The sequence below is a fragment of the Tiliqua scincoides genome, chromosome 5 (assembly GCF_035046505.1).
Source record: "Tiliqua scincoides isolate rTilSci1 chromosome 5, rTilSci1.hap2, whole genome shotgun sequence".
Lineage (NCBI taxonomy): Eukaryota > Metazoa > Chordata > Lepidosauria > Squamata > Scincidae > Tiliqua > Tiliqua scincoides.
Window position 1 is genome coordinate 13,363,554 of NC_089825.1, and position 25,404 is coordinate 13,388,957.

Here is a 25,404-nt window from a genome sequence, read left to right on the forward strand (position 1 = left end):
TCACCCCCATGGTGGAGCTCTTCCCATGCAGTGGGTGGGGCAATGCCCTGGTGATGCACTATCAACCTGCCCCCCGCTGGTTTTTTTGGCAATAACTTTTGATAGAATAGAGATATTTCAACCTGGTCTGTTTCATTGCATTCTGCATGAAAGTATGTATTAAATGATGGTATTATTTGAAATTACTAAGATTTTAATTTTTTTTGGCCAGTAGTGGTGTCACCCCCCCCCCGTGCGTGTCACCCAGTGAGACCCACACCTCCTGTATCCTCTAGCGACACCACTGTATTTTGCCAATGCGTGTGATAAGCCTCAGAGTATATTTGCAGAGATTTCAAGTATCTGGCCTGATTTTTGTGACTTGGCTGCCATTTTAAATGTAGCAGGCTGTATTTTGGCAGGCAGCAGACTGTGCAAAGTTGATCCTAACAGATGTGACTGATTCTGTTTGTAACACACAGTGAGTGTCTTGTCCTCATCTTTCCTTGACTGAGTCCTCCTAAAGGTCAAACTATGAATTCTACCTGGTCTAGTTTCCATCCCAGTATACTCAGTTAAAATTTTAATAGTCCTGGTTAATAGTTATATTGTAGCAATGCAGATATAATCACCTTACCATAGTGTCCAATGTCATGAATTACTTATATGTCTTTGGGCACTGAAATCATGGATGTCTGATCTAGGTGTGAAGGTGTGAAGATCTAGATTTTAGAACTGGTGGTACCTGTTATAAAAAAAAAATCTGTCTTTGTGGTTTCTTTACTTGCATTGGACACACGTTGATTAGATGGAATTGTTCTAAGGCCTGTGTGGACTTAAAGCTACGTGTTTAAGGCTCTATTGGGCCCTTTTAGATAACCTGCACAGTTTTGAACCCACACGCTTTCTAATCCCTGCTTGGTGACTCCCACTAAGCAAAGGGAGAACTCAGGAAAAGAAGGAACTTCTCAAGGACTTCTTTGATAACTGGGCAAGTCCAATCCTAACTAGCACTGGTGCAGCCAGGCCGCATGGTCTGTGCTGTATCCAGTGCTAGTTGGGAGCTGGCTGGAGGTCTCCTTGGAATAAGGGGATTTTCCCTTACCTGGATTAATGTCCTAGCCAGCCCTATGGAGCTACTCAGATCTTCTCCAGCTATTTAGCTGTTGGAATGCCAAGCGGCCCAATGTAGGTCTGCCTGGCTCAGGCAGGGGGTTAGTATATGGCAGAGGAGGCTTCAGTCGATCCCACCCCCTCCCGGGTCTGATTTGTTCCCTGTTCTGCCCTCCCATGCCCAGAGATGCCCCTTCCCACCTCTGAAACTCCCTCCAGTCACCCCTCCGCTGCCTGGTGGAAGTCTTAGCCGGTGGTCAATTGATAGGATTGACCATCACCAACAGTGTTGGTGGGGTAGAGAAGGTTTCCCTTCTGGTGCAGGCTTCTCCCAGGGTGTTGCAAGCATTATAGTACATTTGTGACACCTTCGATCAGCACAGCGTCCACTGCTCTCTCCAAAACCTCTGTTAGGATTGTGCATAGGGCTTAATCGATAAAAGTTCTTCTTTTCTCTGTGTTTTAAAAGAGTTATAAAGAAGGGTTTTGCCCTGCTTTGAAGATCACAGTGGTGTTTTATGAAAGCAAGTGCCTAGATTGTTTGGTTACTGTCTTTCTTGGAAAGGTCCCCATGCCCTACAATCAACCAAGGGGAAGCGAGAACCTCTTCATTTCCCCACAGTTCAGCCTTCTTTCCAGCTTTTCAGTGTGGTAGTAAAACTGTGGTGATGGTAGTGATTAACCAATACATCTTGCTAACAGCTTAAATGGGTTGCCGGGGAGTAATTTTTACTCCAGTGGAAGTACACCATGGGGATTTAAAAGCAGCAGAGAAAACCCATAATGCTAGATTCATCCTGAATTTTGATAAAATGTGGGTGGTGGCAACTTAATTAAGAGTATTTTTCAATGGATTACACTGTAAGCAAGGAGGCTGAGAGTTATGGGATAACTCTGAACAGCTCACTAGTTATAACTTGCTTAGGTCAGCATGGTACATTTCCCCCCTGCTCAGGGACATCTGCGTTAAAAATGTGCTAAAAAGCTTAAAGGGTATGTTTAAACACAGTATGACCTCACTGATCTGAATGATGATCAGGGAAAAAAATCAGGACTAAGTTGATGCTTTTGGATTTTCAGGTGTAATGGGTCTCATTTGGTTTCCAAGGCATAGGAAAAAAAAAGTTTAATGGATATCAAATGCTTACATACAGTAATAGATTAAAGTTTTAGTAATCATTCAAAACAAACTTCATGAAAACTTTGCTGTCATACGTAATAAGTCACTTTCGCCCCAGGTATGTGCCTCAGCTGCACTTTCTTGATGGTGTCCAGATGATCTCCTTGTGAGAAAAACATGATACAGTTGGACCTCAGTATCCACGGGTGTTCCAAAATGGAATCCACTGCAAATAAGGAATCTGTAGATACTGGGGTTTGAGTTTAAATCCATTTAAACACAAAAAAGCACCCCAAAATCAGTTTCCTATTATTTTCAGAAAAACTGCACTGTTTCCAAGCCTGTAGAGCAGCCATTTTCAACTACTGTGCCATGGCACACTGGTGTGCTGTGAGTGGTCCACAGGCGTGCCACAGGAATTTGGGGGAAGATAATTTATTAGTAGGGCCAATGGGCCAATGAGCCCCCCACAGGCATCAGGTTGTACCTTGTCAATTGACAAAAACCTGATGGTGTGCCTTGACAATTTTAGGGCCTTGTCAGTGTGCCATGTTGAAAAGGTTGAAAATAGCTGCTGTAGAGCATCAGTTTTCAGCCAGTGTGCCGTGACACACTGGTGTGCCGTGAATAGTCTGCAGGTGTGCCATGGAAATTTGGAGGAGCATTATTTATTATTAGGGCCATTGGGAGATGTTAGGCCACCCACCAGGAACACGATGTGCTTTTGTCAAAAAGCGGATGGTGAACCTAGACAATTTTAGCACCTTGTCAGTGTGCCATGAGGTGAAAAAATTGAAAATCACTGCTCTAGAGCCATTTGTAGCCCTGAAAGACCCACTTCCAGGTTGCAAGAAAGTTTGTTTCTCCTTCCAGCCACACCCAGAGTGCATTTACCAGGTACCAGGTAGCCTTCAGTGACTCACTCTTTCCCAGCTTCAACCCCACCTATGCACCACAGAAAGAGTAATGGTGTCCTGGTTTCATAGACTATGTTAAGGATTGTGTTAAAGCACATGGAACTGTCCTGCAGTTGTTATTGGTCTCGCATCTGCAAGATATTCATACATTCTATGAGTTTTCACCATTAACTGAAGGCATCATAATACAGGGCTTTGTCTCTATTAAGTAGCAATAGTAGATAAGAAAGCCTGAAACCTTTTGATAGTCCTTCAAGTGACAGGACCATTGCATCATGGACAACTGTGTCCCAAACACATCCCAAACTTGGACATTGCGTCCCCAAATTTGGCATCCCAGACATTTGTATCCCAATGTATGTATATTTCTATTAGATGTACTTTTTTCTAAACACAAAGGTAGGGTTAGGGTTACGGCTGGGATAAGGGGCTTATCCCTTATAACATGGGGTTTGTTGCCTACTTGTACATTGTTGCCCAGTTGTAGTAAGGATGGGGACAGAAAAAAAGATACAAATGTCCAGGGATGCCAGTGAACAGGGTGCATTTTACCAGGACAAAATTGTCCAGGATGCAAATACTGCAAATACCGGGATGCAAATACTAGTGCCAGTTCTTCAATATAAAAGCTTTCCGCTTCTTGGGTCCTGTCTATTGGCTGAGCCCCATTTCTGTTCTGCCATGAAAGCAGAGGCAGGTCCAAGGAGGGCCATGAGTGCGTGCCCCCCCCCAAACTGTTGCATCAGCAGGGAAGGGTGCCCACCAGGATGGGTAGTGAAGCCAGGGGAATGCTCACTGGATAGGGCAAGAAGGCAGAATCAGAATGTGAGCTCAGGTCTACCTGGCGGAAAGGTAGATCTGGGCTCCAAGTCTGGATAGGACTTATGTTCTTATGTCTACCTGCTTGGAAGAAGGCATCAGAATGGGAGCCCAGGTCTATCTAGAAACTATATCTGGGCCCCCAAGTCTGGGCAGGCCTACTTGCCCAGCAAACCTTGGCCACGGAGGTCAAAGTTGAACCAGGAACCCAGGTAAAACTGCCTGGTTGATCTGGGCTCTGGAGAAGGTAGTGCTCCTGCCACCCCCCAAACACAAATGCTGTAACCACCCCTGCATGAAAGTTGGTACTTAAGCAGCAGCGGACAGCTTCATGCAGCAAGCTGTGTGTGGAGATGATCCCCAACTGGTTTGCAGGAAGTCAAACCTGTGATTACAAGCTATCCTTTACGGGCCTGTTTTAAGGATTATTGAGCTAATGTATGTGAAGTGCTTTGAACACTCCAGGGTGCTATATGCATACTAAGCATTATTAATATTCACTAGGAAAAAAAATGGAAACAAATATGCCAATGTGAAATCTTGATGCTGTTTCAGAACAATGACTTGTAAACCCACGAGAATGAAATCAAGAGGCAAAAAACCTCACACACATTTGTCTGTCTCCAACAATCAGGAGATTCAGTTTATTTCTGTTTAATGGCCTTTCAAGCAATGCCTTTAAACAAAATAAACAAAGGGTCTTCTGCGGCATGGTAGAACAGTTTCATTTTCTACTTGGGCAATCTATTCGAAATTAAAGTGATTTGTTTAGAGATTGTAAAAGAGGATTAAATTAAAAAAAAACAAAAAACACCCTCAAAATGTATACATCTATTTTATGAAGTGCAATCTTCATAATAACCTGTGTTATAGTGCATGCTAAGAATAGCATACAACCCTGCATTTTTGACATCTCTGTGGTTTCAGATATTTAAGTAACCCTCTGGGAAAGGTCACGGAACTCCAACAGCCTAATCCAACAGCCATCGCTCCCTCACAGCAACTGGGAAAGCTTGTTGATACATTTTCCCTGTTAAATTTGATAACCACATGGGTTCTCATGTTTTCCCAGTCTGTCGTGATCATATGATTTACAGATGAGAAATCCAGGTCTGTGAGATTTTTCTTCCAGTGTCAGTGGCTTCCAGGTCTTTTTGGAACACAAGGCTGGAATCCCTCAAGCCCCTTATACTGGTGTCATTATCCAGTATTCATGGGGGCTACTTGCAGAATGAATGGATTCACATAGGAAACTCAACAGTCCCCTGGAATTTCAGTTCTAATTATTCTGAGTTTATTTGACAGCATTGTGAAGAAAGGGAAAAGAATGGGGATATCAATGTCATGTGTGACCCAATTAGCTCCTTAAAATCTTATTCATACAGAGAAGAATATATTGTGAAGGCTGGATGTAATACAAATACCAGCTGCTGTTTTACAAATGCTTGTATTGTCGTTAGACTCATCCCATTTCATAGCCTTCTGATTTGGAGAAGTGATTACATTTGGATTCCTGGAAGGTCTGTGCCCCAAGGGGACCACAAAGACATTGTTAAGTAGATGGTGCACAGGAAGGAAAAATTATGATCTTTGTCCTGAACATCTCGTCAACCCCATTCTTGACATTTTTTGTCAATTAGTCTTCATGCGTAAACGTAAGGAAAATTTTGGAGAGGGTTTTGCAAGAAGTGGAAGGCTGACTGATGTTTAGAGGTATAGATTGGCATCTAGGACATGAATGTAATCTAAAAGTGCCCAATTTCATGTTGATCTGATTACAGATACCAGCTATATGAAAGTCATGCTGCCCAATGGGCAGCCCAGTCCTGAGCTGCCAGACTCAGTGGCACTGAAGAGGGATGCCGCTGAATCCAGCGCCTCCCGCGCTACCATGGGAGGCTTCTCGGGAGGACGTTCATCCCCTTCCCCCGGGTAAGGTAAACAGCCCTGCAATGGGGCTACTCACTTTAAGGAAAAGGCGCTCGTGTTGCGCATGCAGCCCTCCACGAGCGCCCTGGATCCTGGGAGCACAGCTCCGCAGATCCTCCTCCTGCCCGCCCCCTGGCACGTATCCTCCCCGCCCTCTCTCCGCCCTCGTCGGCCTCCCCCCTCCCTGGAATGCCTCCTCCCCACCCCCGCCTGCCGTTCTGCAGCCTGGCGGTCCGGGAGACCATGTAACCGCGGAACCTGGGTGACTGCCCCGCGCTAGCCCAGCATTGGCTGGCAGTGGGCTAGCACCAGCGGGAGTCCATCAGTGAGCCCCACAAACATGCCTTACGGCACGTTTGTAACTGTGGTGCCGCCGACCACAGGATTGGGCTCTAAGGCTGCAAACCTATGCATACTTTCCTGGGAGTAAGACCTGCTGGACTTACTTCTGAGTAATCATGCATATGCTTGTGCTGTAGTTCTAATGAAGAAGCCATTGAAGAAGCCATTATATATCTAATATAATGTATATATCTAATGTAGCCATTATATATCTGAGAAGAATTTTATCAGGAGGTACAAAGTTGCTTTTGGGGCCCCTTCCCAAGGGAGAGGAGGGGGCAAAACAGAGTGGGGGAAGGTGGCAATAGACATGGGAGGAATGGGTTGGGGAGGGAGCAAAGCAGGGCAGCGGGAGAGTGGCAACAGCAAGAAAAGTTTTGGAGCCCAAGTCTACTGGGCTTCCTGATGTTCAGCCCATCTCTACCTGCCTGTGTGGCATCAGCAGCTAGATACAATATGGAGAACCAAACACACTCCTAAGACTCTCTAAAACCTTTTAAATTTCAAAAATCACGCAGAAAATTAGCATCATCGTATACAGGCTCACTCTATAATGCAAAGATTCCTGTGTGTACCAAAAGTGTCCAGGTGAGATCAGAAAATGTACGATCCCAGGAAATTCCAGGGATCCTGCTTTGGTTCTTGGGCCCCCATTTTGACCCTTCACCCTGGTACAAATTACCCCCTGCACCTTCGTCTCATGTGCCCTGCTGAGGTTTGGTTGAATCGGGGCTAGCTGGTGGCGTAGCTGGAAGGGGGCAGAGCACTCAGCCTGGCAGGGAAGTGGGTGAGCAGCTCAATTTTGCCCCCCCCCCCGCCTGGAATGGCTCCGAAGGGAGGGGTCGCTCACCCACTTCCCTGCCAGGCTGAGTGCTCCGCCCCCCTCCAGCTATGCCACCAGGGCTAGCCCTAGACCAAGAGATCATCAGGTGAGCAGTTCTTTTAGTGTCCTCTCCATTTGGTGCCTCCAGCAGAAATCAGGGTTGCCTCTCCTAAATCTATTCTGGCCTAAAGTGTCAGTTGGCCAATATTTTTAAGCTCTGTACCCGTTAGAATCTCCTGCAGCCTGTATTCTTACCAGTGTGGAAGAAGAAGGAGCAATGGAATGCATCCTATGGATTCATTTTCCCCAATAAAGGATCATCCTCTGGAGAAAGAAAAAAGCAAACCTTAGGATGCACCCTAGAAGGCCTCCTGTGACCTGGAACCACACAAGCAACACACAAGCCTTTTCTGATAGAGTTTTCTGTTTGAGTTTTTTTTTTTTTTTTGCTCTTTAAGAGCTCAATTAAAATCTTTCCACCATCACCATCACCAAAATGGTGGTGCCAAAATGGTAAGCACTGCTTCCTATGGTATTGGGGGGGGGGGGCGGCGATTGCAGAGGTCTCCTCTAGGTAAGGGAATAATCTTTCCCTTACCTGGAGGCCAAGCCTCTGCAGCATAGACATTTCTACTCTGACCTGTGAGAGCTATTTTATGGTTGCAAGTCAGTACTGACCCATGCCGCAGGATCAGGTCCAAGAAGGGGCTGAGGATGTCGGCGGCACTGATATCAAATAATGAATTGATTTGTGCCCATTTATAGTAGTATAGATCTGCATAGGGGACCGCTGGAGACCATGGTGGAATAGGTAGTAATTACTGCCCAGTTCCTGCCCAGGCCATACCATGTAGCGAGGCTGTACCATCGCTGCTGTAAACTCTGGACCAGCCCAGGGTAGGACTGGGCTGTTTGTGCTTTTAAAATGGAACCTCCCTGACACACAGCCATCAGGTGGCTTAGGAGATATTCCAACAAATGCACAAATGGAGCAATCTATCAGTGCAGCGTCCCGTGTTCTAAGCACCAAACATCACATGTCTCTTTTTTTTTTATGTCTGTTTTGTAGTTCTCTCTGCGGCCCAAACTTCTAAAATGGTTTTGTCAGACGAAAGCGATCAGCAAACCAGTTCTTCTTGAAGCCTCTTGAAGCCTGCCAGCATTCCGAGGCGGAGGGGAATCCTTCATATATTAAGTTGGCTGAAATCCAAAGCAGTTGGAATGTGGATCCGTCGTCAAAGCCGGGATTTGGTTTCTTGTTAGGTTTTCAGAACCTTTTTTTTTTTTTTTTTTTTCCAGAAAGGGCTTCCAGCAGATCAGAAATCTGGAATTGCTTAAGTTTCCAGCTTGCCTAAATAATTTTTTTTTTTTTTAAAAAGTGCACACATGCTTCTTATGACCTGTTTCTTTTGCAGATTTTTTTCCTTGCACTCTGCCATGACTGTGAGCGATTCATCACGAGTAGCCGTTCCCGCTTACCTCATAGGCAGGCTCCTTCCCTGGCTGGGCTTGCCTCCTTGTTTTTCACTCGATAACAGGAATTTGCACTTTATAGCCGTATGGGAACATTCTGTAATGTTTTCTTCTTTCACGGGGATTCCACGGGTCTGCCTGATTCTCCAGTACTGTAAAAATAAACACTGGAAGGGCTTTTCCCTTTGTACAGGCCACATGCTGCTACTTGCACAATTTCCTCAAGGAGTGCCTTGCCTCTCAGCCACCCTATATGGCTGGCTTTGGGTTGTGAGCTGAAGAAGCAAGTCCTGTTGGTGCAACAGAGGCATGATGTAACCCAGAGATGCAGTGGACTGCAGCGATCTTTGCTAGATCATAGAACCAATGCTCCCCAGCCTGAAAAAGTAAAGAGGACAATAGATCAGCTGCACTTCCATCTCCTACTGGATTGAAGAATGAGGCAGAAAAGTGGGAGTAAGCAGGCAATGACCACAGGCAAGTTGGCCAGGAGAGGGTGGCATAGGCAGGCTTATCTACACTAGCCACACTCCATTTAGAGGCCTCAGTGTGAGCCCAACCATCTACCCTTGGCCACACGTCAGGGCTGAGCAGAGGATTTTAGTTCCCCTTTCTGCAGTTGGTCAAAGCAAAGGAATGTCCCTGCAGCACTGCAATCACTGCGGCATTGTAAAGGACCCATTCCTGGGCCACTCCCCTTAAGGGAGAATGACCCAGTTTTGGTTCCCAATAGTGAGTAATGACCCTCACTTTGGGAACCACTGATTTAGGATGCTGGCAGTGAAAAGCAAAGACCAGTTTTGGGGACTGATTTGATGCTCTGAGCCAGGGTGAGGTTGCTTGAGCAAGACAGTAGGAAACTTGGTTAGCTAGCTCTTCTTGATAAAGATCAGATAAGGAAATTACTGAAGTTACGTGCCTTGCTTTTTGATCCATTGCCTGCATTTGTGTCTTCATTCCAGGCTGTGGGAAAGAATGGAAACCGAGGGCACAGAGTGTTGCTTTGTTGTCCTTTCACTTGCACCTGTAGGAGATGCTCCTAAGATAGTTGACCACTTACCTGCCATTGAAACTGGTGTGACTTTTGGCCTCAGCTGTGGAAAGGATCTGTTGGCACCCTGATTGTTTTGTACGGCAGCTTGCAAAAGAGACAAGAGAAAGGGAACTTGACACCCACGTATATACAACTTGGTTAACAGCGAGAGGACATTAAACTCAGACTTGATTCTTCTTCACCAAAGTTATATTTAAGTTCCGTGATTGGAGGTGGTCAGAAAGCTGAGCTGTTTCCAAGATGTGCTGTATCTCTTTAAGAAAAAGAGGGCATAAGACGGATAGAGGTGCATCTGCATTGAGAAGATAAGAGATGAGGTTGGATTCAAAAGGTACAATTCAGCACCATGTGGTAAGGGTTCAGTCACAGGGCAGCTGTCTTTTCCTGGTAAAGGAAATGTGTGCATGCTTCTTCTGAGCAAGAAAGAAACAAAGGCTGCAATAACCCAAAGTCTTCTGTGCATTTGGATGGAACCTGCAAAATGCATCTGCCTACTCAAGGGCATAAGGAGCTGCCTTATACTACCTTATACTGAATTAGAATATCATCTATGGAGTGCAGCACTGTCTGCTTGGGCTATTAGCATCCCATCAAGGAAGCCTTGGTACTTGAGATTTTTCAATTGGAAGCACATGGAATCTTCTATTTGCAAAGCATATGCCCTCCTAACATTGATTCATGGCCCTTCTTAGTAGTGGTGATATATAGTGGCTTGCAATTGCAGGAGACAGTCTCTTGAACTAAGTTTTGAAAAGCATGTGTGTGAATGCAAGTGCCTCTACCTGTCTGAGCCTCCCTTCCTACTCAAGCTCTCTGTTCATGGTCGGTTCAGTTCCAGTTCAATTCAATCAGTGGGTGTGAGCCGAGGCTGCAGTCAACATATAACATGTTGGGCTCCTGCTCTCCCGAGGATGAGTTCCATCAAGAAGTGGTAGGGCTAATAGTGAGGGCCCTGAATGCTTTCTGTGCATGCACAGAGCATTTAGCATCACACAGAGCATGGGGAACTACCAGAGGTGTCACTAGGATTTGTGTCACCTGGTCCAAGATCTCATTGCATCATCCCCATGATAGTTCTCCTCCCAAACCAGGCCATTCAGAATAAATTACAAGATCGTATGCACAGCTTAAATGCAGTGGCATCACTAGAGTTGGTGTCAGCTCCCCATCAACTTATTTATTTATTTAATTTTAATACATAATAGTACAGATCACCCTACAAATCAGTAACCAACAACAACAACAACAAAAACAGTGGCCAACTTGATGACACACACAATTGAATCAGAGTTCCAGTATTAGCTCTGATTCATGGAAATGAGAGCTTGCTCATACTAACACCTGATTGGTTTCTTGCTGTGTCATAATAACACCTCATTGGCTCTCAGAACAATCCGTCTCATTGGTCAGTTGTTCTGCCAAATCCCAATCCACTGGGCCTTGTGCCCGCTTAAGGCTAATTAGCTTCCCTTGTTAAACTCACAAGTGCAGCAGGCAAAAGTCAGAGTCCAGTCCCAGTCCCAGGTCAAGGTCAAGCTCCAGTCAGGTCAGGTCAGGTCAGGTCTCCTCTGGATCAGGTAGCGTCTCCCTCTGGGTCAGGGTAGCCTTTGGTCCTTCTGAAGCTGCCTTTTATCCTTGGATGTCTCATAATCCAAAATGCAGCTCAGCTGTGAGCTACCTTGCTAGCCCCCCTTGCTAGCTAAGTTCAAATTAGGCTCAGCTGAGCCATCTCTTCAGTCCATGTCTGTTCAAAGTCCCATCAAGGTCAAATGAAGCTCAGGTGTCCATCAGAGTCCCATTGGCCTTGATTGATTACAGCTGTGGAGCCAGCCCTTCCCTTCCCAGAGCTGTCAACCCGCTGTCAAAACATGGAATCGCTGTCAACACCACAGCATCCACCTGATGATCTTCTGATCTTCCATTACATCAGTTTTGAGTTATGAAACTTCACTTCTGGTTACATAAGGCAGTTGTGTTTTCCTTTTCTGGTTAATTTGGCTTTAACTTTTGATGTAATATTGATAAATCAATGCAGTTTGTTTCATTGCATTCTGCATTAAATTACCCATCAAATGGTATATAACATGATGGCATTATTTGAAATTACCAAGATTTTCACAGTTTGGGCCAATAGTGGTATCACACACACCTCCGAGTGCATTACCTGGTATGGTCTGCACCCTCCCACACACACCCCTAGTGACACCACTGAGAATGACCATCTCCATGATGCTTAGTAACCTGGTGAGAATTCTGAATGCTTGTGGGAAGCCTGTGGCCTGTGTGGTGCAGTTGGGGCCATCACATAAGTTATATTGGGCAGCATGCAGAGATCCTTTGTCTCTTGTTCCAGGCACCAGCCCACAGTGCAGCACAGAGAACATTCTAGAACTGAGCAGAGACTCTAGCACAATTTGTGGAAGATTTCAGTAAGTAAACCTCAAAGTCTGAGATGGGTTCTTCCTTACGGGGAACCACAACATTCACTTCAAATATCAGCTTGTGCTTGATGCTTTGTACATTTTTATCACCGTTAATCATCACTGATTTTACTTTCCACTCTGTGGCGTTCTTATATTTCCTCTGAAGATCTTTTGTGGGCCTTCTTTAGTCTACAACTGCATCTGCAGCTGCTTAAGGCTGTCACAGGAGGAGACGTCCACTTAAATGAGATATGATGTGGAACAGCACGGGCTCTTGACCACACCACATATGACTGTGTACAGATATAGACATTGCACTTGTCATCATACTCTCCACAATGCAGACTGTGAGGGTCGGTCAAATTTCCTGGGTTCATACTGCATGGGGCTGGAACTTACTAGTTGTATAGCCAATTTAGCTATAGCCAATAACTGTATTGTATAGCTATAGTGTATAGCCAACAGCACAATGTTAGGCACACCCAAAGCCAAGAAGACAGGTGCCCTGATTTTTATTTTTTTTCATTGTCCCTTAGCTGGGACAAAGTTAGCTCAGCCCAGTCTCATTGAAACTGTCAGCTCCGGCACGAGCTTATTTATGGCATTTTCATGTCAGTCATCCATTACAGTAATCTTATTATTCAGAAGTTCTCCAAAATCATAATACAAAAGGTGTATCTGTCAGTAATCTGATGTAACTGGTTTCAGCATTATTTAAAAATATCTTTGTGCTGGGACAACAGTGTACGGCCTCTGATTGCTGCCTGAATTTCTTTCCTACCTACATTCCATTTCGTTTGTAATTGATTTTGTGACATAATCAGGATCTTGCAAGAATACAGCTAACTAGGGTGTATTTATATATGTACCCATATATATATATATATATATATATATATATATATATATTGTATTGGCAACCTTCAGTCTCGAAAGACTATGGTATCGCGCTCTGAATGGTGGTTCTGGCACAGCGTCTAGTGTGGCTGAAAAGGCCAATCCGGGAGTGACAATCCCTTCCACACCGGGAGCAAGTGCAGTCTGTCCCTGGTCTGTCTCCCTGACTATGGGCCTTCCTTCTTTGCCTCTTAGCCTCAGACTGTTGGCAAAGTGTCTCTTCAAACTGGGAAAGGCCATGCTGCACAGCCTGCCTCCAAGCGGGCCGCTCAGAGGCCAGGGTTTCCCACTTGTTGAGGTCCATCCCTAAGGCCTTCAGATCCCTCTTGCAGATGTCCTTGTATCGCAGCTGTGGTCTGCCTGTAGGGCGCTTTCCTTGCACGAGTTCTCCATAGAGGAGATCCTTTGGGATCCGGCCATCATCCATTCTCACGACATGACCAAGCCAACGCAGGCGTCTCTGTTTCAGCAGTGAATACATGCTAGGGATTCCAGCACGTTCCAGGACTGTGTTGTTTGGAACTTTGTCCTGCCAGGTGATGCCGAGGATGCGTCGGAGGCAGCGCATGTGGAAAGCGCTCAGTTTCCTCTCCTGTTGTGAGTGAAGAGTCCATGACTCGCTGCAGTACAGAAGTGTACTCAGGACGCAAGCTCTGTAGACCTGGATCTTGGTATGTTCCGTCAGCTTCTTGTTGGACCAGACTCTCTTTGTGAGTCTGGAAAACGTGGTAGCTGCTTTACCGATGCGCTTGTTTAGCTCGGTATCGAGAGAATGAGTGTCGGAGATCGTTGAGCCAAGGTACACAAAGTCATGGACAACCTCCAGTTCATGCTCAGAGATTGTAATGCAGGGAGGTGAGTCCACATCCTGAACCATGACCTGTGTTTTCTTCAGGCTGATTGTCAGTCCAAAATCTTGGCAGGCCTTGCTAAAACGATCCATGAGCTGCTGGAGATCTTTGGCAGAGTGGGTAGTGACAGCTGCATCGTCGGCAAAGAGGAAGTCACGCAGACATTTCAGCTGGACTTTGGATTTTGCTCTCAGTCTGGAGAGGTTGAAGAGCTTTCTGTCTGATCTGGTCCGGAGATAGATGCCTTCTGTTGCAGTTCCAAAGGCCTGCTTCAGCAGGACAGCGAAGAAAATCCCAAACAAGGTTGGTGCATATATATATATATATGAGTATCTGCACAAACACACACACACAGCTTAATAATCATTATTTCTTGCACTTTAAATGCAAATGGCATATTCAGCACTGGGCATAACTATTCCAACCAGATTTCCAAATTGTCATAAAAAAAAAAATGACTTCAGAAAATGTCGTGCAGTAAGACAATTACACAACATTTACTGCTGTACAGGAATGGTGCATTGGATCTGCTTTATCCTTCCTTACTTTGGGAATATGTAACAATAGGCCGTAAATTTGTGATTTTCGGTGGGTCGTAGCAAGTGCCAGCAGTGATGCAGCAAAGCTTTTTGGGGCACTACCTCACTGCCACTCTAGGATGTTGGTACAAAGACAAATGAGCCTAACAAAGCATTTCAGAGAAATTAGTAGTAGTAGTAGTAGTAGTAGTAGTAGTAGTAGTAGTAACTTTATTGTCATTGTGCAACAGCACAACGAAATTTATGCACCTTTGAGATACAAGCATAAATATATACTACAATTCCAACAGTCACACTCTACACACTCACCCACACATTCTATACAACATGCATCATAATATAAAAACAGTATAACAGACCATAACGCCCAGGAGCATGGTAACAACTATATCGCCTTATTCAACGTAATTATGGCTGTGGGATAAAAACTGTTCAGGAATCTGGTGCTGCTCTAATAGTTCTGTATCGTCTACACGAAGGCAACAGTTCAAAGAACTTATGAGCCGGATGGAAGGGGTCTCTCAGAATACTATGTGACTTCTGCAGACAGCGAGATGTATAGATGTCCTCCAAAGCTGGTAGATGAAGGTTGATGATGTGCTGCATGATCTTAATAATTCTCTGCAGAGCTTTTCTGTCCCATGCAGAGCACTTTCCGTACCACACTAAGGTATCATAGGTTAGGACACTCTCAATGGTGCAAGGATAGTAAGACACAAGCAGCTGCTGTGACATATTTAACCTCCCAAGCTTCCTCAGAAAATATAACTGCTTTTGTGCCTTTTTTATCAACATGCTGGTGTTAATAGTCCATGAGAGGTCCTCTGTGATGTAAATACCTAGGAATTTGAAACTAGCAACCCTCTCCACCTCCTCACCATTTATGTATAATGGCGTGTGTACATCCCTCTTTTTCCGGAAGTCAATTATAAGTTCTTTCGTTTTTTTGATGTTAAGTGAGAGATTATTTTCTTTGCACCATGATAACAACTCCTATACTTCCTTCCTATAAGCAGACTCATCATTCCCACTAACAAGCCCCACCACTGTAGCATTGTCTGCAAATTTTATAATTTCATTGGTGTTATGTGATGGGGTACAAACATGTGTATACGGGAATAGAGGAAGGGGCTCAGCACACAGCCTTAGGGAGCTCCTGTATTTAATATCAGAGTGGAAGAATGATAAGAGCCCATCCTAACTGACTGTGGCCTATTTGTCAAAAAGTCCTTTATGCACATACCAATGTCTTGCTACCCCTGGGGGCTGGGGATAAGAATAGGCCCTCGGTTTGGCTGTACTTGTCGTAAGAGGCGACTAAACAGCCACCGGGTAGATGGGACTCGTCAGCCTGGGAAGGCAGCTCATCTGAGAGAAGGAAAACTCTGATCCCAAACCTCCACTGCCTTGTGGCTACATCCAGTTATGGAAAAGGCTTCAGGGGTCACCCTCAAGGCAAAATCAGGAGCCGGAGTCCCTGAGGCAGTTCATGGCTGAACACAGTCACGTTCTGGCAACTCCTGCGACGCCGCTGGAACCAACTGTATTGGCCTCTGCCTTTCCATTGGACCATTTCAGCGATGTGGAGAGGGAGGATTTGCTGAATGGGTAACAGCCTATCCTCCATACCTACTTTACCCAGGCTTCGCACACTGGAGAGGACACTTTGTTCCAGAACCACCATTCAGAGCGTGACACCATAGTCTTCCAAGACTGAAGGATGCCAAAATGTCTTGCTGTATGCCCAAACTAGTCATTTTAAAAAACAGCCTGCTACGTAGAATGGTGTTAAAAGCAGAACTATCATCCACAAATAACAGTCGTACCCCGTTATTCCAAATGACGTTTGGAATATATACCCCATTGTTCCAAATGACGAAGGACTGTATGTAAAACAATTATCCCTGTTGTTCATAATATCTGTATTATGGCTAACACAAACACTGATTCTTGATTAACAGCCCAATCCTACAGGGTTCTTATGTTGCTAAATCTCATGATCTGCTACCATAAGTCCTGGTGTGGCAGAGGCTGCACAGCTGTCATGTGCTTTGGAGCCACTGGCATGAACAGTCAGAGGCTCCATGTGCACACCAGCAGCTCCTGGATACCCCACCACAGCAGGTAAGGTGGTGGAGAGAGCAGTTCAGGGGATGGTCAGGGCAGAGAGTGGGGGAATGGGGGAGGATCTTAGTGGCTACAGAGTACTGCAAGATCCCTCTTTCCCAGCATGGACATTTCCCAAGGAATCTCCTTGTACTTACATGAGCAAAAGAGCTATGTAGCTCCACCGAGACCCCTTACAGACCAGGTGGCCTATGGAGTAAAACTTTTTCCTTATCTCTCCAGGGCCATCTGATCACCCTCCCCCCCCCCCACCATAGGATGTAGTGCACAGTCTGTTGGCAGCACTCATTCTCTGGGCTCACAGGGGATAGGATTGGGTTGTAAACATATTATTATACATCATAACTATATATAAAAATCAATACACTGTTTTCTCTTTTGCATTTCTTTTTCAGACTAAAAGTAATGCTAATGAAATGAGACAATAAGTGAGCAGTGCTAACGGTTTATATATTGCAACCTTCATTTTTAAGATGCCATGCATGAATCCAGAAAACGGTATTGACTAGAGCTTGTTATGTGAATTGCATAATGTTCTGTCCCTTGGCTTTCTTCTATAAAACAGGATATATTATGATGCCTGATCAATTTCATGCAGATTATGTGTTTTACTCTCAAGGACATTTGGATCAATAGAAGCCTCATTTCAGGGTGACAAAACTACTTTCCGAGCTTCAGGAAATGATAGCAGAATTTGACCAGCTTTTCGGTCAAATGACATCGGGAAACCACATTAATGGCATAGATGTGTAGATCTTCCCCAAATAATGTTTAATGCTAAAGTTACTCATTCACTCACTATTCCATTTGGGCTTACAAAAATGTTTCTTGTTTTTTACTACCTCATAGGACATTTCCCAACATTCTTGCTCATTTTCCTCCTTGTCTTGAATTTCAGAGCATAGGATTTGGTGATGTCATTGCATTTAGCATCATGGCCTCATCTTTGCCATATGAGATTTGATTGGCTGTTTTGACCTGCATGATTGTATTTACGGGAGTTTGGCAATGTCATCCCATGATGAGTCATAGTGTAACATCATCCAATTTGCTGTGTAGCTCTGATTGAAGCTCTCATGAATACTGAAAGTTCTCATTCACATAAGTTATTGTTAAAAGATGGAAGCAAAAATGGGACTAGATTCCTCTCTATGTACAAACTTTAGGGCCAAATTTTATGCTTCCCTAGTGCCCAGGGCTACAGTGGCACCAAAATGGCTACTGCTGTATCCTATGGGGCCAGGGAAGCGACTGGAGCTATGTTCCCTTACCCCATATCAACAACACAGTCCTGGAACGAGCTGGAATCCCTAGCATGTATGCACTGCTGAAACAGAGACGCCTGCGTTGGCTCGGTCATGTCGTGAGAATGGATGATGGCCGGATCCCAAAGGATCTCCTCTATGGAGAACTCGTGCAAGGAAAGCGCCCTACAGGTAGACCACAGCTGCGATACAAGGACATCTGCAAGAGGGATCTGAAGGCCTTAGGAGTGGACCTCAACAAGTGGGAAACCCTGGCGTCTGAGCGGCCCGCTTGGAGGCAGGCTGTGCAGCATGGCCTTTCCCAGTTTGAAGAGACACTTGGCCAACAGACTGAGGCAAAGAAGGAAGGCCCATGGCCAGGGAGACAGACCAGGGACAGACTGCACTTGCTCCCGTTGTGGAAGGGATTGTCACTCCCGAATTGGCCTTTTCAGCCACACTAGACGCTGTTCCAGAACCACCATTCAGAGCACGATACCATAGTCTTTCCAGACTGAAGGTTGCCAACAGGCCCCAATGGATCTCCTCGGATCTGCACTTGCTGTTGAGTGGGCACAGAACCAAGGAGACCCATGTCGCGTTTTCCAGCTCAGGAGAGAGCTGGATTCCGCAGCACAGTCTGAGCCATCTCCATCCCCCTCCCAGGCCTGGTCTGCCCTCTCTCTGCCATCCCTCCTCCCCATTCTGCCCTGTTCTGCTCCCTTCCTGCCTTCCCTTCACCTTTCCCCTGCCCCCAAAAGCCTCACCGGTTGCCAGCAAAAAAGTTACCTCTCAGTGCTCCAGGGACATGTCATTCCAGTGTGGACTGTTACTGGCCTCAGCCCAGCATCTGTACCACTGGCACTGGAGTGCCATATGGCACGATTTGCGGCACCCTGAGCTGTCAGTAAATCTGGCGCATGCAGGGCTAGGGGTATCAGGTTAGGGCTGCCTGTCTACATTCACATTTCAGACAGTAAAATACACAAGTTATGGAAACTCATGTCATGCTTTTTCATCCACACACTGAGGTTATCTTTGGAGGCTTCCTCTGGGTGCCACCACCTTCAGAGGTGAAGCAGGTGGAAAATGGGGAGAGTGTTTCTCAGTTATGGGTCCCTGCTTGTGGAATAATCTCCTCGGGGATACTTGCTTGATGTCCAGATTATTATACACCAGGCACCTTTTTATTCTCTTTAGAAACACCCGTCTTTTGTGCTTTTTAACCACATTTTAATCCTGTTTAAACCTGCCAAGGTCTTTATTTTTCAGTTGCTATTTTTTCTTAGTTTCGTTGCACACTGCCTTGCAGATTTTAATAGAGAAGCAGACTAGAAATCTTCTAAATAAAATTAAATGTAAAAAGATGTCATGTGCCTTCTTGTAACCATTTGCAAGATCCGGCTCTCCTCAGCTCTATCACTAATGGCTTTGCTGGTGTGCTGGTTGCTGGAAAACCACAACTCACAAACATTTGGTATAGCTCTGCCAACTGAACCTAGAAGAGCTGCCACTTTTCGTTCATTGGGTCTAAGTGGATTAGCCATTGTTTTACAAGGACATTTACACAGCTGTTTTAGGGAGTTGATTCAATGCTTGGCAGCAATTTGGGCCAAATTCAGCTACCAGAGAGACATTGTCTCCTTCGTTGAAAACAACATTGTAGAGATACACCCTGGTTTTTAAGAGATCTTTTATTTCAGTAACAACTAGATGAAAAAGGTGTCAGAGATGATTCATTGTCTCATTTAAGTCTTTTAACCACAACGTAAAATGAGCTTCTTTTTCAAGTCTTCCTTCGTGAGCAGCAGAAGCAATACCGAGGGGGACAGATAAAATAGCACCAGTTTTCTGATGCTGGGGTGAAATGAATTTAGTAATTTTTAAGTGTGGAAAGGAGCAGAGAAGGGTAAAAAAAAAAAAAACAGGACTATCGTGCTGAGCAATCCCTAAACACTGCAGTTCTTCATTTTAACTTGCATAACAGAACTATGTGCATGTTACTCAAACAGCCTCAGAAAAGATCAGATGGCCTGTTCCTTCCTTACGCAAGGGACTGTTGACACCTATACACCACTCTAGTACATAGTGACCTATATTCTGTTACTATCAGAGGCAATAGTAGACTCTCTCTGCCTTTTAAGCCACTGCTGATATTGGTTGATCATTATCATGGTGGAAGGAACTGCATTATGGGTTAGGGCTTCCCTGTCGGGTTTCAAAGTTCATTTTGTCTGTTTTTCCAGTCTGTTCTCCCCTCCCATCTCCAGCATGGTTAGAAGGCACAGAAAACTCAAAACCAAGGGTTTGGCTAAACTTGGAGAGCAGCTAGGCAGAAACTCGGAAATGACAATCTTTTCTTTTGCTGAGAAGGAAAAGCAATGCAAATTGTTATTCTTGTTGCACACCCTGCCATTTTGCCTAGGCCTAGTGCAGCTGGGTCATTGAGACAATGGCAATGGGCCACTGGGCTGAACTTTAGCTACAATCAAATTGGGAAATCGCTTGAATCACATCCACTGCTAGGATGCTGAATTTGGTTTGTCCAGATGGATCCCAGCGGTAGTCATTCAAGAAAACTGTCAAACTAACATTTACCTCTGTCTGGGGAACTGGTTTCTGATTTCAGGAGACTGGGTTGATGGTACTATGAAGCTAGCTCTGTCTGATGTATTCTCAGTACTGTCACCTTTTAATATCTACTCAGATGATACATTTATGAATCAAAAGATCAATACAAAGACACTCCAGCCCTCCAATCTTCTCCAAAGAAAATAAACCTTGAAAAAGGTGCCCTATACTTCCCAATGCTCAAAAAAAGTGCTAGCATGAAACAATATATTTGCCACGCTACTTTTTTTTGGAAAACAATACATTCATTGCTTGAAAGACAGCCAGTTATGACTCCCCCTCACCCCAGGAAAGGACTGTAGTATCAATGGAATACAACATTCCTATTTGTTCCAGGCCTGAGGGTCATGTTGCTTATTATAGATGTACTCCTAATAATTTTTTTCCAAGCACCCACCTAAAAAAGGAATATATGAATGAGAAAAGTATATACCACGAGTGTCTTTAGTCTGAGGCTAGCCAAGGGAGGATCCAGTGTTTGTGTTGGGGGAGGGGACATGAGGACTACCTTAAATCCAGAGCCTTGAATCCAAAGTCCTGGTTGAACTTTGGCCTCCATGGCCAAGGTTTGCTGGGTGGTTAGACCTGGATTCCCGTCCAGACTTGGAGCCCAGATCTACCTGCTGGGTAGACTAGGGCTCCGATTCCAATGGTCCTCTGGAGCTGCCTCTTCCAGACAGGTAGACCTGGACTCCTGTCCAGACTTGGAGCCCAGATCTACCTACCAGGCAGACCTAGGCTCCCATTCCAATTCTGCCCTCTCGCCTCACCCAGTGGATGTTTCCTTGGTGCCCAACTTTGCTCCCCATCCCAGTGAATGCCCTTTCCCATTGGCATGACGGTTTGGGGGAGGCCACACACCTATAACATCTCCCCTTGGATCCACCCCTGGATACAGCCACCTTGTTGAAGTTATGCAGGCTAAATATGGTTACTGCCTGGAGGGGTAACTGCCTGGGAACCCCATGTATGTTTTCTGTGATGGAAGAAAAGTGGGGCATAGATACCCTAAGCAGGAAAAAAAGAGGGTGTTAGGCATTACTGCAGAGCCTGCTGAGTGCACATTTTGTGGCAAACCAGTTCTGAAATGGCTCTAATTATACGAAAACGTTAGAATATCACATAAGTAATCTGGATGAAAGAACAGGGAGTGTCGTTTTCACAGAATGCTCCCATGATGCTCATATCTCTTTACCGGAATCCCATGTGCCTAAACTATAGCGCTCTTATTTCTCCGAAAAAAGTAACTGTTCACCTCACCCAGTTTTTAACTCCCTGGTGAACTTTTGTTGGCCTGCCGATTCGTCTTCCTCCTGGCTGAAATATCAAATAAATATCTTCTTTGGAAAATGATGCTAATGTATGAATAACTCAGAAGTGAATATCATGCAGTGGTGGAGCAAACTTCTGTACTCTTCCCCTCTCCCCCTTGTAGATGCTACAGCATTCCTAGGAAGGGCTGGAGGACTGGTAGCTCTGCTTTGTATGTCTCTCCCTAGGCAGCTCAAGATGTCCCATGTCACATCATCTGTCATCATAATCATTTGAAGGGATGCTCCTCCTTTTCCCGGAATGTTGATTATCTCTATTTAAAATTATTTAATTTTATTTCTCTATTTCTCAATTATTTGAAAGATGAAAAAATGTGAACTTAAAAAAAAATCATCTCAATCTCTCTCTTTCTTATCCTTTCTTAAGTAATTCAATCTGCCCATGGATTTGAGATAATAGTTGGCACAAAATTACACCTGGCATTAGGGTAGGCATCATTGGGTAGCTGCCAAGAGCCCTCAGAAGGGACGACTGCTGAACCCTGAGATCAACTCTGAGCACATAATCTGAATGTGGGAACAGCAGAGCAACTCATGGGGCCCACTCAGATAGGAGGTGCTGATGGACGGCCATTTAAGGAGGACCTCTTAAAAACAGGAACCAACCCTGGAAGCAAAGTATTCCAACTTTGTCCATTGGCTAGTTATGTAAGTTTGGCCCAAATCCTAACCAACTTTCCAGCTATGGCATAGTAGTGCCAATGGGACATGTGCTGCATCCTGCAGTTGGGTGGCACTCACAAAAGCCTCCTCAAAGTAAGGGAATGTTTGTTTCCTTACCTAGGATCTGCACTGCCCTTTTGTCAGTGCTGGAAAGTGGGTTAGGACTGCACCCTTGTGTCTTTTCTGAGTGATCTTACTGGCATGGTCTCAACAAAGCAAGATGGGGTCAGAGCAACAAAAGGCACTTGAGTGGGTAGAAGGAGGCAGGAGGTCAGACAGGAAGGCAGGAAGGGGTTGGGAGAATCTTTTAGTTTAGAAAAAGGTGTCTCAGGTCACAAGATTGAGATTTCTAAGATTCTAAGGTTTGTAAGATGGATTACAAGCCATGATGTGTATGCGCAATGTCCTGATTTTAGAAATAGGCTATGTCAGAATGCCAGATGCAAGGGAGGGCACCAGGATGCAGGTCTCTTGTTATCTGGTGTGCTCCCTGGGGCATTTGGTGGGCCGCTGTGAGATACAAGAAGCTGGACTAGATGGGCCTATGGCCTGATCCAGTGGGGCTGTTCTTATGTTCTTAAGATTGTGTACTGTGTGTCGAAAGTGGATTTTTTGCTACTTCCCTCCAAACATTAGAATTCAGACTCATCAGTCAAATCCACTGGCAGTAGATGAAAGAGAGACAAAAGAAAGCACTGTTTCAGATAACGCATGACTAACGCATGGCATTTGCTGGTCTAAGATGTGGTGATGGCCGCTGAGAGGGCTCTAAAAAGAGGATTGGACACATGAACAGAGGATAGCTTGTCCATGACTATTAGTCATGATAGCTGGAGTGTCTGCGTTCAAAAGCAGTATTGTCACAATACCAGTTGCTGAAGGGCTTCTGATTTCATGCCCTGGTTGAAGTCCTCCTAGAGAGGCATCTAGTGGGCCAGTGGATTTAATGGGCCCTGGTCAGAATCCACAGGGCTTTTCTTCAGTTTCTTAGGTGCAGCAGTGTCTTTAGATTCCACTCCAGTTTGAGAACATGTTCCAGGAATGCTTACAGCTGGTCTAGCATGTGCAAATCTCTTTCTCTGAGGAAGGTCTGTGGCTCTGGGGACCCAGCTACAGAGCCGTAACTAGAGCAGAGCCTGGGGGGCCCCTGCCCCAGATGCTATGCCAAGAGGGGGTGTATTACTGCCCCTCAGGCTCTGCCCTAATTACAGAGGAGGTGCTGGTGGCCTTGCTCCCCCAGTTCTTTCTCCTTTGGAGAAGCCACCACCGGATAAGGAACAGGCAAAGCCTTGGCAGCTAGCGCCCCTCTCCCAGAAGTAACATCACATGACAAGATATCACTTATCACTTCATAAGATATGTTGTGACATCACTGCCAGGGAGGCCAGGGCATTGCGTTGGGGTTCTGCCCAGCAAGGCACTTGAATGTGATGCCCCATGCTGGTGTGACAACTGCAACACAGGCAGCACACCAAAGGAAGCTGTAAGCTGTTTTCAGAAGACAGTAATGGGCAGTTTTGTGTGCGTGTGTTATTTTATTTTATTTTCCTTTTCATTACTCTGGAAGATTGCTTCAGCCTGAAGAGTGGCAGAACTTCTAACCAGTAGTCCAGGTAGCTCAGGTGCCTGATTCTAAGGGCACCTAACAGGAACCCTGAAGCCAGGGACCAGGCTTGCCGGGAGAGATTAAGTAAACACCGACACCATGACATTTCATGGATCCCACCACAGCTGTGATCTGCTCCCACCTACCCCATCCCGATCCCCAGCCCAATCCACCTCGGCTGCCATCTTACCTGTGCCAACAGCTGGTCTGTTGCCTGCTGTTGCCGGTGTAGGACTTACCAGCTGCCACATCATTGACAGCAAGAAGCACACAATTGGAGTGGCTGCAGCAATGGTGGATTGCACAATTGGCCATCATTTTGCATGGACAGGATTGGGCTGTGAGTGGCCCTCCACCTGCATTTCTAAGAGCCACCTGAATCATGCATCTAACAGACATGAGGTCATTCACCATGGCTTGGCCTAGATATCCATGGAAACCACTGTTTCCCATTACATATAAGCCCTAGAAAGCCACAGGTTCCCCCTTTCCCTCTCCTCCTTTTTTTCATGGGAAGAGAGGGAAACCTTTTATTTTCATTATGAAGTTAACCAGAGTTAACTTGTGTTAACCAGAGTTAACTTGTGCTACATATAAACTCAGGAAGTGCTTCTTCTTTCAAACTAGCATTAGAAATGTGTTAATTCAGCAACTGCCTTTATTTCCTGGGTCTAAGGAAGAAGAGAGAAAGAGGGGTTCCTATTGTTTTCTAGCAACCACAGATCTTCATTTCTCTCTACTCCAGCATACAACACAATGGCCTGGCTTGGTGACAACCTGGAGCCGCAGTGGAGACATGGATGCCCAGCTGTTTGATACCTTTTGGGATAGACTAAATATGACTGGGCAGCCACAAGTTATGAAGCCATAGTGGTCACTTTCCCATTACAAAACACCCTCTATAGTTGGCATTGCATTGGATAAGAGTTGGGATGGGAGTTGGGATGGGATGGGATGGTTGCTTAAACCAATCTGGTGCCAGCTGGTGACATTGACCATGCAAACATGACCTACAACCACACAGGGGTTAAAGTAGCAGGGAGTAGGCCTTGCAGGGAAGGAGTGACTAGAAGGGGAGATTAAGCACTCTCTTCCCATCTGTCCTTGATATACATCATTCCTGCTCTGAGAGTTTTTACCAGGGGGCATCAACTAAAACTGAGTGTCAGAAGAGTGAAACCAGACAAAAAAAAATTTCTTTAGCCAGTGTGTATTTCATCTGTGGAACTCCTGGCCACAGGATGTAGAGATGGCATCTGGCCTAGACGCTTTTAAAAGGAGATTAGACAAATTTCTAGAAGAAAAGTCCACCACAGATTACAAGCTTTTCTTATGTTCCTGCCACTGCAATGTAATGTGTAGGGTGTACCGCAAAAGACAAGCAGTTTTATTGCGCAAGTATTTTATTTTAAAAAAATGCTGTCACTGTATATCAGGCAAATTGCTCTTGAGGGCCCAACAACAGAAGCAATAAATACCTGCTTCCGTGTTCAGAGGCAATATGCTACCAAATACCAGGTCCA